The following is a 15,294-nucleotide window of genomic DNA, read 5'->3' as shown; positions in this document are numbered from 1 at the left end:
TATATATGCAACAGAGTTCAAACTAGATACTTGCTCCTGATATTGTTGAAAACTGAGGCAATGTCATTTCTTTTGGGATTTCATCCAAAATCAACAAGAGCATATGTTGCTTACTAGTTATAAATTGAATTCTCTCTTTTCTTCCTATGATGAATACCCTCTTCCTCACTACAACAACATCTTAAAAATATTTTCTCCCCACCACCAAGTGCCCATGACAAAGATTTTACCATTGACAAGAAAACACCTAAGTATGAGAATTATTACAATGTAGCACTGGAGTGACATGGCTGCCAACTAGGATGTGAAGAAAAGAAAGTGTCACGTGTTGGTTGACCCTCAACAATTTTTTTCCCTAGTCTTTACGAATAGAACTAACATATTTGGAAGAAACCTTTTATGCATTAACTCTGTGTTTGATTTCAAAATCTATTTTTCATGTGCATGTTGTATACATGCATTTGAGATAGTGACCTTGTTATAGGATGATGCCATTTTAATAAGAAAATTGCTACAAATGATTTGATTGTGTGGTTCACCCACATAAGCTCCAATTGGCAATTGATATTAGTAACATTGAATGCACCAAATTCAAAATCATTCTACTTCATGTTAAGATGGGTGACATTATCAGCTTCTAAAACTTTTCTCTACACATGTTGAAATAGGTGACATGTGGATTTATTTCCATCAAGGAAATATTATGGAAATTCTTAGTTTGCACCATTAGAAACTCTTACAATTTTGGTTTAGACATGGAATTTATAGTTGATATGCTACAAGACTCACTTGGATTGGTTATTAATCTTGGTATGTTCTACCCCATTTTTGTGACATATAATTTATGAGAGAATTGGTGCCTACAATTTTCATGTCACAAATACATACCTACATTTGCTAGTAGCTAAGTGTAGCAACATGGAGTTTAATGGACTTGGGTTTTAGCCCATCTTTTATCTTCATAATTATTTGTTAATAGATCAAGATCATGCTCTATTCCACTTGGGAATTAGATTGTCTAGAGTGTTGTTGGGTGTCATAAAAAATGGTTTGTTAGTTGATAGCATATTATATTAGTTTTCTCTATTGGGTTTCATTTAGAACTGCTTGCTACTTCTAATAGAACTGTGTTAGTTGAATTTTATGTTACACATAATTTTCAGACCAATTTTTTATTTCAATAGTTTGTATTTATTGTTAACTCCCTTTCATTTTGATAATTAAATATGCTTTGTCTGAAAATTGTCAGAGGTTATTTTTCATAAGTAAATTGAAAAATTCCATCTATTTGTATACCAAGATTATGATATTTCTATTGATAAAGTTTAATAAAAAATTTATGTGTATGAACAGAAAGCTTGAACAAGTTTCCTCAATGGACACAAAGTTATTTGAGGTTTAAAACTAGACAACACAACATCAACAAGAAGATAGTGTATTGGGGACTCCTAGCAATAAATAGGGTGTAGGTTAGGCTTCTATCATGTACCTTTCTATAAGTGATGTTGAGTAGGTCATTTATTTGTTAAAATTCTGAGATTATTTTTATTAATAGTAAAACTTTATAGCTATGCCTCCTCCGATGCTAATCAAATAGATTTGACATTTTAATCTTTTCATAGTACATATGAAACGACATCATTGTGTGACTAATACTATGGAATTATTAGTATTTATCCTCTTAAATCTTCATGAATATGAAACAATTTTGTTTATGCCTGACTATTGAATCATTCAGTAAAGTACCTGTATATTCTCTATTAATTGATGCAGTTGCTGAAAAACATATTTTACTCTTTGAATTTTCTTGCTTTGTAAGAAAATTGTGAAAACTCTATTAATCCATTTTTAAATTAGTCATTTGTTTTAATGTTTGAAAATATTAATTATATCTTCACTAGAATTCTTCTGTTAACCATGGGTTGTGCCTCAGAATGTGACTATAGTGCTTCATCTCTATTTATGATGGTCCTTATATGCTCTTCTTCATGTAACCTCATTGTCACAATATATGGCTACTTCATCAAAGACACCTTTGGATATGTTCTATTGGCTATTTTAGTGCTTATTTAGCTATTCTGTCATACTATTTCTTGCTCATACCTTTTCCTATAACTTTGATCAGTTTTGGTACAAATGAAACTGTTGAATATATAATCTCAGCCATAATGTTCAATTAGAATGGATTTCCATTAAAAATTCATTTGTACAGATTTTGTCTGTGATGGAACTTAATATGACCTATTCTGCAAAAAAACAAAATCATGATTTTTCAAGTTTTAACCATATTTCCTCAAAAAATGAAATGCAAGACGACTTTTATTTAGTATCAAAGAAGTGACATATTTCTTTTGTATCTGATATACTCTAAAAATTGTGCATTGTCTTATTAGAAATTTCTGCTCCTTTAATTGATTTGTTGTGAATCATCTAGTTTATTTGAACTTTAAGTGTGTACCTCTAAAATGTCTTACAAATGATTTTTCAATGTTGTCATCACTTAGCACCTGAAATTCCCTTATTGCCATAATACAACTAAATTACATGCTATTTTCTAATTATGTCATTAAGTGAATGCACTTACCTATATATGCACATAAGAAAAAACCTTTAGAATAAAACATGTCATTTGATAATCTTTTTAGATTGATGTTTTTTTCATTCTCCTTCCCTTATGATTACTTTTTATTTTCATGATTTCATGTGACTGAATGTACTTGGAAAATAGTTAATTGTTAGGAGAAAGAGTTAAGTCTCATCATTTCCTGATAATTTTTTACTAACCACCACCCCCCCTCGGTGACCTTCTGAAATGGGCTGATCTAGATATCATCATGGTGAAATGACAAAAGAGAAAAATATTTAAATAGTAAAATGATTCAAATTTATAAAACATAAGATGCATTTCTCTTAACAATAGTCATTCTAGCATAAATAAATTTTTAGCTATTTTTAGAGAAGTCCATTTAAGGTTTTTTATTTTTCAAGTGCATTGCATGTCAATGGATTTCATATATCAAGTTCTAATCAATATTATCTAATTTATTGTTTAGCATTTACTGACTGTGCTTATCTATTGAGGCCCATTTTGACAGTCTCACACCATGGTTTGAACTCATTATACAATTAGGTTGTGTTGGTTGGTGCTTGTTGTGGGTTTACAAAGCTTTAGATTTTATGATCCAAAGTCCAATGACATTGGAGCAAGGCATCACTCTAAGATTGAAGTATCCAATCAACTTGGTACAAAATCCAATATTGGTGGCTTAAAGATAGAGTTTTCTTACAGAGTAGAAAGAGGAGCTTCAGGAAGGAAAGAATTATGGAAAGAGAAGCATAGTAGTATTTATTTTGGCCTTTTGTACATTGGCAATGGTAGATACAAAAGGCTTAGGAGTTGTGCATTTTTTGATTTATGGATTTGTAAGCACAATGGGCTAGAATATGCATCAGGCTTGTAGCGAGGGTTATGTTGGTAGTAAGCTTTGACCTTGTGCAAGAAAGGCATAAATATTATTATAGTCCAGGTAACTTCATATTACTATGCTTGATTATCCTACTTAACACACATCCTCGAATGAATTTAATTTATATTTTTCCATTGTTCTTTAAAGGGTACTAGCTCAATCAAAGAGTGCATGCTTTACAAGTAGGAGGATGGTGGTACGATTCCATCATGGCCTACTATGATTAATTAAAATACCAAATAAGCTACATAAATAATTTTTTAGCTATTTTTAGAGAAGTCCATTTAAGGTTTTTTATTTTTCAAGTGCATTGCATGTCAATGGATTTCATATATCAAGTTCTAATCAATATTATCTAATTTATTGTTTAGCATTTACTGACTGTGCTGATCTATTGAGGCCCATTTTGACAGTCTCACACCATGGTTTGAACTCATTATACAATTAGGTTGTGTTGGTTGGTGCTTGTTGTGGGTTTACAAAGCTTTAGATTTTATGATCCAAAGTCCAATGACATTGGAGCAAGGCATCACTCTAAGATTGAAGTATCCAATCAACTTGGTACAAAATCCAATATTGGTGGCTTAAAGATAGAGTTTTCTTACAGAGCAGAAAGAAGAGCTTCAGGAAGGAAAGAATTATGGAAAGAGAAGCATAGTAGTATTTATTTTTGCCTTGTGTACATTGTCAATGGTAGATACAAAAGGCTTAGGAGTTGTGCATTTTTTGCTTTATGGATTTGTAAGCACAATGGGCTAGAATATGCATCAGGCTTGTAGCGAGGGTTATGTTGGCAGTAAGCTTTGACCTTGTGCAAGAAAGGCATAAATATTATTATAGTCCAAGTGACTTCATATTACTATTCTTGATTATCCTACTTAACACACATCCTCGAATGAATTTAATTTATATTTTTCCATTGTTCTTTAAAGGGTACTAGCTCAATCAAAGAGTGCATGCTTTACAAGTAGGAGGATGGTGGTACGATTCCATCATGCCCTAATATGATTAATTAAATTACCAAATAAGCTACCAAATATACTACAAAATCAATTACTAAATATACTATGAAATCAACAACCAATTCAACTACCAAATATATTATCAAATATACTACCAAATAAACTACTATTTATTAGCAATAAACCACCAAATAAAATACTATTTAACAACAACCAACAACCAAATCAATGATCAAAATAATGATTAAAATAGTTTAGTCATAAACTTGGTTGTAATATTAATGATCAGAAATAAACTACCAATGGTCATGTGATCAAAATTGGTCATGTATTTACAATTTTTAGTAGTTTATTTAATCATATATTGTTTTTTTTTACTAGTGATTTGATGTACTGCCAGCATCTTTCTTCTTCCATGTCTTATTCATTTCATTTTTGATGTGTTCAACATCTGCCTTGCCTTTACCTTTATCAAATTCACAATTTGGTGCCTTGGACCTAGTTGGACAATGCTTGCTGATGTGACCAGTCTTATGATAGCTAAAACATGTGGTTTGACTCAACCATCTATTGTAGTTACCACTAAAGTGTGTTCTAATGTAGTTTTCAGGTATATGACCATATTCATGACAATAGTGATAGCTATAACTTGTATTGTAATCCTAGTTATAAGAGTTTTCATAGCTTCTTACCTTTATTGGCTTGCTTAATGACCATGTGGACTTGGATTTGCATTCAAAGGCTCTATGTCCATACTTCTAAAAATTGTAGCAGTGTCCTTCAAATTTTGGTGCATGCATGGTTCTAGTTTTTCTTTCATATGCCTAATGACCTTATTTGTTGCACTTGTGAAAATGAGTCATGTTCTTAGGCTTACCATTTTGATTTGCATTCTTGCTCCTAAAAATATTAGCTATAGGTGCTTTCTTACCACAATGATGACAAGTAGGTTTAGAGTTCTTACCTTTACTGTTCCTTTCCTTAGCAACTTTGGATGATTCTCTTTCTTTAGTGCTTGTATAGACCAATCTTGATGTATCTCTACTAGATCTAGGGGATTTTAGTAGTTTCTCAAAGTATTTGATGGCTTCATTTGGCTTGTTGAAACTTTCAAAAGATTCCTTTTCTCTTTTTAGGTCATTCTACAGTTGTTCATTCTGCAGCTTCAAAGTGGTTATTTCAATGTCCTTGACATTCAACTCGTGATGAGCACTCATCATTTGGCTTAAGGTATCTAATTGCATGTTTGAGATCCTAGATAGTTCTGCTGACTTTTCCTCCAATTTGTTTGCCCAAATTCTTTTGTCTTCTTCAATCATGGCCTTGTCTTCTATAGGTTTCTTACTCCAACTTGAGATTTCTAATCTCTTCAGCTTGTACTCTATTCTTTTCCATTAGATCTTCAATTTCTACATCAAATTCATTGGAGTTACCATCTATGAATAGCTTTGTGGTGTCAATCTCTTTGTATTGTGACTCATTTTTTTCTATAGTAATATCTTTCCTTCTCTTCAAGGAACTCTGCAAAGCATCTCTGGATTCATTCAGTTGATGTAGTATGAGATGTATCTCAATATCCTAGTTTTCAATGGTCTTTTCCAACTTGTAGACTTCCATTTCAAGATCTTTCCTCTAAGCTTCAAAGATTCTTCTTCTAAGAACCATGCTCTGATACAATTTGATGGAATTACAAGTAGGGGTGAACTACTCTTGGGGGGGGTGAATCAACAATTAAAACAAAAACTTTTCACCACTCATCCATCTTATTCATTCAATACATAAACTTGATATAACATGCAAAATATAAACATCTAAAACATGTAAACACATAAGAAATCACACATTTGATGATTGGTATGATTACCTAGAAACCCTTTGAATGAGAAGGTAACTGAGGTGGGGATGACAACCACAATTCTTCACTACTATAGCAATAAAGTTTCCCTAATTAAGGTTACAATAAGTTGACCATGAGACATGATCTACCCTATGAAAGGCCTGCCCTGTTAAAGGTTTACAAGGACTATTAAGTCCCACCTTGTTAGAGCATTTTAACACCCTATTAAAAGTGTGCCTAAGTAAAGGACTACAGAACAACCACATGGAATGTCACCATGTCAAAGGATTTATAATAGTCTGTTAGGACTACACCAACTAGGAGATTTAACCAAAATCACCTATTAGAATGTTTCAGCATAGATCTTGTGATTATCTCTAATAGCCTAACTAAAGATCAAATCTATACTATGTCCTTCTTGATCCTCTCTTGATCTGATATGTCAATCCTATATCCTCTATCCTTTGTTCTTCTCAAACTAATTTTTCAATTCACTCTCTTACAACGTCTAAGTCTCAATGCAAACTTCACTATTCTCTCTCTTCAATTTCTTACATGCACGCGCACACGCGCACACACACACATACTCATAATGAAGTTTAGGGTTTTTTCTTCCTTAAGAAGACTAGAAGACTTAGGGTTAGGTATGAATCTATGACTAGGATTCATCAATTTTTCCACTTAATTCTTCCCTTTTTCTAATTGGTGGCATGTAATTACATAGGGAATCCACATACAAATTCATCCTCATCTTCAAAAGATCATATTCTATCTTTAGGTTGGCTGAAAAATGGTTTGCATAGTTGTTTGTGCAACCTCAAACAACTATGTCAAATCTATGTTACTCAGCACTTGTGGTTACTGATGCTCAACACATAAATTCTTTCTCTAACTCAAAACCCAAACTACTTGACATCCATTGTTTGGTTGGCACTTGAATCACTCAGCATATATTACCTGCTTGGTACATGAGTGACTCAGCACTCAGTGCAACTTGGCACAGTCTTTATTTACATACTATACTCAACATATACTACAAGTTTGACATGAACTTAATAAATGACTTAAGTGTGTTGACACTCAATTGTCAAAATGAATCTGAGATCAACAATCTCCCCCTTTGACATGAGTGTCAAAAATGCTTAACTATACATAAAAAATCTATTCTTCTCAAGTATAATATATTCACAACTCGACATATACAAAATTTCAAAATTTTAAAAATTTTGTAATAGACTATATACCTCAAAATTTTATAACTCCCTTTAGTTAACGCACTTGTATTTTCCAAAATTTTGTTCTCCACTCTAAGTAATTCTATCTCTTTTTGATACTCTTTATCTGATATGCTCTATTTTTGCTCTTCTATTGGCTCTTTTTGTGATTTCTCCCCCTAGGGTTTTATCTCCCCCTTTTTTCTATCTCCCTCTTTGCACTTTTGTTTGCATCTCCCCCTTTCTTAAGTTTTCATTCTCCCCTTTGCTTAATTATGTCTCCTTTTTGACACTTGTGTCAAAGGGTATATACACTAATTGTGTATTTGTCCAAGAAAGACTTGTGGACTCTCATTATGATTTTCAAAGCAACATCCCAATTATCGCATGCAACATCAAGTGACTTGATTTGGATGGCTATCTCTGCTGCAAGGTGAACTAGTCCATATGTAGTGGAAAGATTTGGATCTTTCTTCATTTGAATATTTGTATATCCTAGTTCCTTATGGAGTATTTCCATATGAGGGATCAGGGAGGCTTGAATTTTAAGAAACTTGGCTCTTATAGTATCCTCTTCTACTATTAATATAGCTAGTTGACTCTATGATTAAAGCAATGAATTTAAATGTTTCTCACTGTGACCTGGGTTTTGAGGTAGTTGAATACTTGATATTTTGAGATTTCTCTCTAGACTCAAAATTCTAGAGCTAGTTTCTTGTGTGAAGAGTGTAGGATCATACAATTTTGTGTACAATGAGAATATATTCTCAAGTACCTTCTTCACTTTCTATATTTTTGTAGCCAATTGTACCAATACTAGTGCTATATTACCAGATATTTCTCACTAACTTTTCCTTGAAAATTTCTTTCTGACCATTCCATAAGTTTTGCATTAGTATCTTGGTCTTCATCATTCACTTGATCCACAATATCTAATAACTATTCTAATATTGGCATAGATTCTTCAAGTGTAGGTAGACTAAAAGCTTCTAAAAGGATATCTTTTATTTCCTATAATCCTTGCCTTTGCTTATACTCCTTTTTGAGTATTTCTTGATTTTTCTTCTTTTCTAAGGATTTCTATGTTAAGCCTATTTGTTCCAAGGTAATGGCTGCATATTCATATTTAGGTATCACTATTTCTTCATATAAAGTTACATCTCCATAGTGAATTATCTTTGCAACCTTGGAAGAACTGGAGCCTAGTGTTGAAATCTACAATGGTATAGCTTTAGTGTTTAGCTCCTGAAGGACCTTTGTAGGAGAGCTAGATGCTGGTAATGTGACTAATGCTTGTATGGCTTCTTTCTCCTTCTCCTTTGGTGTGTCCTTCTCTTCTGATCTCCATTGATCAATGACTATTGTCTAATTGGTACCTTGTGTCTATGTTGTAGGTACAGATGTATCTATTTGTCCTATTTTATCTTTCTCTTCTAATTCAGTCTGCTTCTTCTCAATAGTATCATCTTTTACAAGTGTGTCAACTTTAGTAGATGTATCTATTGGTGTTTGCATCAAAGGTTACACATGAGTAACTGAAGGGATGGTAGAAGGTGGTTCCTATGTATTTACCTTGTCCCTTGTGATATCAGTTACTACCTTTTGGAGCTCATCTACACTTGCCAATATTGACTATTCACATAACTTTGCATGGAGTGTAGGCTGATCCAACATCCTCTTGAAGTCATCTACTATTAAAGGATTGATGTTCTAAGGTGAATCATTGGAAACATCCTTAACAATAATTATTTTTCTTAATTTATCTATGTCATGTGGGGGAATGACTCTTGACACTTGTGTATCCTACACACTCTATTCCTTTTGTTGCTCATCAGCTATTGCCATGTAATCATCTTGTCTTTTAAGTTCTTCTCCAATAGTATTGTTTGTCCTCTCATCTTCCTACATATCATCATCATCTTTGTCATCATCCTTGCTATCCTCACTCTTATCATCCTATTTTCTATTAGAGGGATCAACCTCTCCTTTCTTTATAATAGTTAACCCATAGATTAGTTTCCAAATTTGGGTTGATTTCTTAACTACATCATCAATATTTCTTTGTAAAATGCTAAAGGCTCTATATTTAGGTGTAAACCTAACAACATACCTCTTCACTACCTTAGCAATCTATCCTTTTGTTAGCTCTAGCATTACTTGAGCTAATGTTGACTCTCTAATTTTTTTCTCAAGATTTAAATATTAATGCCATTTATCCTCAAAAATATCATATATGACTTTTGGTTATATTGTTTGCAAACTCAAGTGGAGTGTTCTTAAATTTGAACATCATAGCATACAATGCCTCTTCCACTAAATTCTTTTCATCTCTACTTAATTTATCAAAATCTAAATTTTTCAAGCCATTTAAATCTACATTATTCTTGACATCATCACACAAGTTTTCAAGACTAGAAATTGGTGTGTGACTTACCACTTTAAATTGACTAATGTCATCTGATTCTGTCTTTTCTTCATCTAAATTAGGTTGTACAATTTACTTCCTCCTTTTTTTCTTTTGCACTAGTCCCTTTTGTTCATCCTTCTTTGTTTTCTCCTTAGCCTTTTGTGTGGTTGCTCTAGTGCTAGCTCTTGTGGTAGAAGCTTGTGGCTTTGCTAGACTAGGCTTGACAATTTTCTTTGCCTTAGGTTTTGTTGTAGGTTGAGCCTTCACCTTTCTTTTCTTCAGTGCTAATTGGGCTAGTGCCTCTTTGATTTCCTCTTCCTCCTCAGTACCTTCTTCTTCTTGATCCTCACCCATGCCTTGGGTTAAAGCTAGAGGTTCTTGCACTTGTACCTCTTCTTCTTCTTCTTCATTCTCTTCATCTTCTTCTTCTTCTTCCTCATCACCAAATTGGGCTTTAAGTTTTCTTGCTAGTTTGTCCTTCTTCTTTAATGTAGAAGTTGTTTTTAACTCTATTTCCACTATAGACTTCATTATATCATTCTGGGGGTAATTCTATGAATCATGATTAATCTTGTGATCTTCTAATGGATAGGTATCGGGACAGTCTAACCCCAATTCCTAAGAATTCAGTCTCATTTTGGGTACAATTCTATGAAGTTTAACAATCTTTGTTCTATCAACTTTAGTATCTAGGTGTTCTATCTAGATCCCCTAAGGTTAAGCTTTGTTATAGAGATAACCTTAAAAATGTTATCAATTGGTCTCTATATTATCAGTCTTAGAACCAATCTCACCACATATCAGTATCTAGGTGTTCTATTTGGATTCCCTAAGGTTAAGCTACATTCTAGAGATAACCTTAAAAAGCTCATCAATTGGTCTCTGTGTCATCAATCTTGGAACCAATCTTAGTTCTTGGTCTATGTTCTCAAACTTTTTATTTCTTTAAATCAATGTGTTGCTCTCACATTCATTCAAAGAGGGGAAAATGCAATACCCCAAAATTAGCACATTGGTATTTTGGTCTATTGATCTCACCTAAAGTCCTATTGTACTAGGCAATTCTAATTCTAATAATCTCTGCTTGACCTAAGTGTCAAATGTAGAAAATAATTAATTTTTATTAATCACTTACTTTAATTAATTCATAAATATTCATTGAATTGGCTAAATTAACCTGTTAATTGAATTAATTTAATTATAAGTCCTAGTACTTTAATTTAATTTAATTCACCCATTTAGCCAATATACATGATGAATTAAATATATTTGATTTAATTATATATACTCATTCTAATTTTTGGATTTGATTATTTAATTAATTAGAATATTCAATTATGAGGTCATATTTAATTTCCTTAAATCAATTATCTTCTCTAATATTCTCTCTTCAGTTTAGAATTGGAAACATTGAGTTGACTGAACTCAAAAAAGGAATTAAATCAATTAACTCCTTATTCCACTCAAAAGCAATTAGTTAACTTCCTTTCATAAGGAAACTTTCTATTCTCACTGAATCTCCTTCAAATCTTGAAAATTCATTCAAATTGATCTCAACCATTAATGAATTCTTGGATTCTGTTTAAGAAACTCTCAACTCCTCATTTCAAAGGTTGAAAAGTGAATTACATCAAACTTATGCTGAAATAATTACTCAATTATTCTTGAATTATTAGTTATTACTTACATATTATCTCTTTCATAATAGATTAATCATGCATTCATCTAGATTAATCTGTTATTTATATTTCTAGATTAAATGCATACATCTAGTATAAATATTGCACATCATTTAGCTTAAAAAATCCTTCATTCTAGATGTTTTTGTTGCTAGCTTCTCAGTCTGAGAGAGATTAGCAAAATTATTCTAGTAAGGAGGCAAAAGATCAACCTATTGGACATTTTAGATGAACAATTCCATGTTCAATTAAGGATGATTCGTAATGCCCTGCCTGGAGATCCTTGGAAACAAGGATGAAGAACAAGCCGAATTTTTTTTAATTTTTTTTACGAGTGTAAGTGCACATGACAATGACATACATGGATCTTATAGATCACAATAGAAGAATTAATGACCATCCTAACACCCAATGGATCTCCAAACATAACCACTAACCAAAACACAAACAAGAAAACATAAGAGATCGACCAAGCTAAAAGATCAAAACAGACTCCTAAAAATTGGCTAAGTCTAAATTCTGAAGCCCTGAAATTTTCTAGAATCTTTATCTTAGCTCGTAGAGGTCTAAAACCCATCTCAAATGAATCATCGCATATATTGAAATATATCTTAAGTATAAGAAACTTATACTTAAATGATATATTTTAAACCTCGAAGGACTATAACAGAAAATAGAAAATTGGATTTCAAGAGAAACCATCTGAAATCAAAATGCAACAACATAGGGTCAAAGAATGCCCAAAAGGGTATCCAAATCAACTCTTAAAAATTTTAGGTCATGACAAAAAGTGCCCACTATCCGCCTGTGTAGGTTTTTACAAAAACTATGCGATACTTTAATGCAACATAGAAAAGTGTCGTGCGACATTACTCAAGAAGGAGTGCGACACTTTCAAGGACTAGGAAATAATTTTCCTTAAGGTGTGTGACACTTTAACATTGTTGTACAATGTTTCTCTAAGAGGCGTGCAATACTGGAAAGTGTTATTCGACACTTCTCTAAAAGGCATGTGATACTCTTCTAGTGTTGCACGACATTTCTTAAGAAGGCGTGCGATACTTTACAGTATTGTACGATACAGTTTTGTATGGGCATGTGATACATTTTAAATGTCACACGATGCTGAGAAAATGTTGCCCATAGAAAGCAAAATCACTTCAAGAACTTAGAAAGGGGAAAAACAAAAAAAAGAACCTCCACACCAGGTAGTACTAAATCCACACTTCAAGGCTAGAACACTCGAACCAAAACTAAGTAACTAAAATATAGAAAATAGGAATCTAACCATCTAACAAATAGTAAGGTAACAATACAGAAAGGAAACATCACAACAACTAAAATAACATCGCAATGAACAGAATAACCAAATAAGTATGTGGTTCCTCCCAACCATCAATGGCATCATAAGACCATTGTGGGCCCTGGCCATCCCCCACATGTAACATCCCAAGCCACTGATCAGATCATCAGTGCTGTCATGATAGGGACATCGCTACTAAACATGCTACAATATAAGTAAATCAAATGTAACATGCTAGTAGAAAGCATAAGATAACCCTATAATCAGATAACATCATCTACTATATGCTAAACATCATAATAAGGAATGCGTAAAACCAACATCATGTAAACATGGAAACAACATCCCAATGAAAGCATAAATCACTAGAAAGCATACTCTGCAAATTGAAGTACCAAGTGACACATCTAGCAACGATCACACTAGAACAATAGACTATCTATGTACATCGATCCCTAGCAATGGTGAAGGTAGCTACACCTCCCAACCATGTGGCACCCATAGGTCCACACCCACCATGCTGATGGAGTTAATGATCCAACTACACACACACACACAAAACAACAACCATGGCTAACACACATGCCAAGTAGTATGATGACTGAATCCAAGACATAGACAATCCATAAACTACAACTCCTAGTCAGACATCTCAATGGGCTACTACATAGGGACTAACATCATGGAGAGTCGCTTGGCATCGACAAGTCCAAGCTAGTATAGGTAGCTACTCTTCTCAACAGAAGGCGCACAATCTAGGGCAACTACTCTTCACGATGGAAGGCACACAACCCACACATTTTATTATCTTGTATTTATTACCACCCAATGTTTTAATTTAATTATCACGTATATAAAACTTCCTCTGCCAACCAGGAAATAGTCACCAGGTTGCAAGATAGAAGCCCCTCCATATGCTACCCTACCCTACCCATGCTCACCCAACGATGAGTGCATGTAGGTATGCAAACTCCCAACTCAACCCTAATGATCACAACTTCCAGAAGTACCACAGAAGATCAAAACTCATAGGTCACTCGATAAATGTACATGTGTGTAGTGCACCACCATCACAGAGATCATACACAAGGACAGGATTAGAATGCAAACAAAAGTCAATCGATCGAAAGCATAATCGAGATGACGGATGCTACATGCATTCCAATGTAACAAAAGATGCAAAAGTGTTCTGACTAGTATCCAAACAGATCATCTAGGTCCATGAACCACAATGTGTTGAGAAAACTTGAGAAAATAGGGCAGCACACAAAATGAGGTAAAAATCCCAAAATTTGAAAAATTTGCAAAATTAAAACCCATTTGGCTTTTGGGTTAAAAACCCCCAAAAATCCAAAAATAAAAGGAATTGGACACCGTATGCAAAAATGGCCAGCATAATGGCCCAAAAACTCAAACCCCCACTCCAAAAATAGGGAAAACGTTCATACTTGACGAACCGGGCAGAACTAGCAAACAAAAATGGAGGGGAACACTATTTCTCAGCCTCCTAACATATTGCTACAAGAAATGGAAGCAGAAATAGAGCAAAAAAATTAAAATAAGAAGGCCCTACCTGATAGAAAAAGGGGCCAAAACAGAAACCAGTAAAGTAAAATAACCAATTCGCCAAAACTGCTAAAACTGATGCCAAAGCAAGAACTCCTCAAGCTGAATCCAACGAGACCAACCTCGCAAAGATCCCATGCTCACAACTCCCACAACAAACAAAAAAATAATCCTTCAGAAGAGGATTTCCAAATTTGCTCTCCAATTCTATTTTCAAATTGTGAGAAGTGAATAATGAATTCACTTTTCCAATACTTATTCATTTTGAATGAATAGTTGGTTATGGAAAATAGCTAGCTGGAGTAGTTAAACTCCAACTCAACCCAAACAAAAATAGGTTATTATCTGTAATGGAAATTCACCTTGGCAAAGCTACTAGAAGTTAAATCCAAAAAGATTTAAAACTCAAAAACCCAAAAATCACAGAAAATCACTAAACACTTTCGCAACAAAAGCGACTTCTAAAAGCATAGACACGCTTACAGGTCTAGTCACATAATGCAAATGAGTTTGGATTTACTAATCACTGAAAGGCTTTAATTAAAACAACTAAATAAGGATACGTCAACCATATAGGAGCGACATTGGCAAAATATGAATAGCTAGGTCACTAACTCCATAGGCCACTACTAGGGATATAATTCCTACACACTAAAACACATGATCAAGTGCAATTGCATATAACATAATAGCCAAAGAAATTAAAGCATTAAATAACTCATTAATCCATTTACACCACTCACCTTCACATTAATCATAAAAGATGAGAATGAAGTAAATCTCTATATCATAAAATCCATCTCAAAATAGCATCAACATGCAAAATGATAAACTAAATAGTATAGAACCAAAGTATCTA

Source organism: Cupressus sempervirens, chromosome 6 (genome assembly GCF_028749045.1).
Source record: "Cupressus sempervirens isolate cs-2001-9-10 chromosome 6, ASM2874904v1, whole genome shotgun sequence".
Taxonomy (NCBI): domain Eukaryota; kingdom Viridiplantae; phylum Streptophyta; class Pinopsida; order Cupressales; family Cupressaceae; genus Cupressus; species Cupressus sempervirens.
This window is presented reverse-complemented; position numbering follows the sequence as displayed.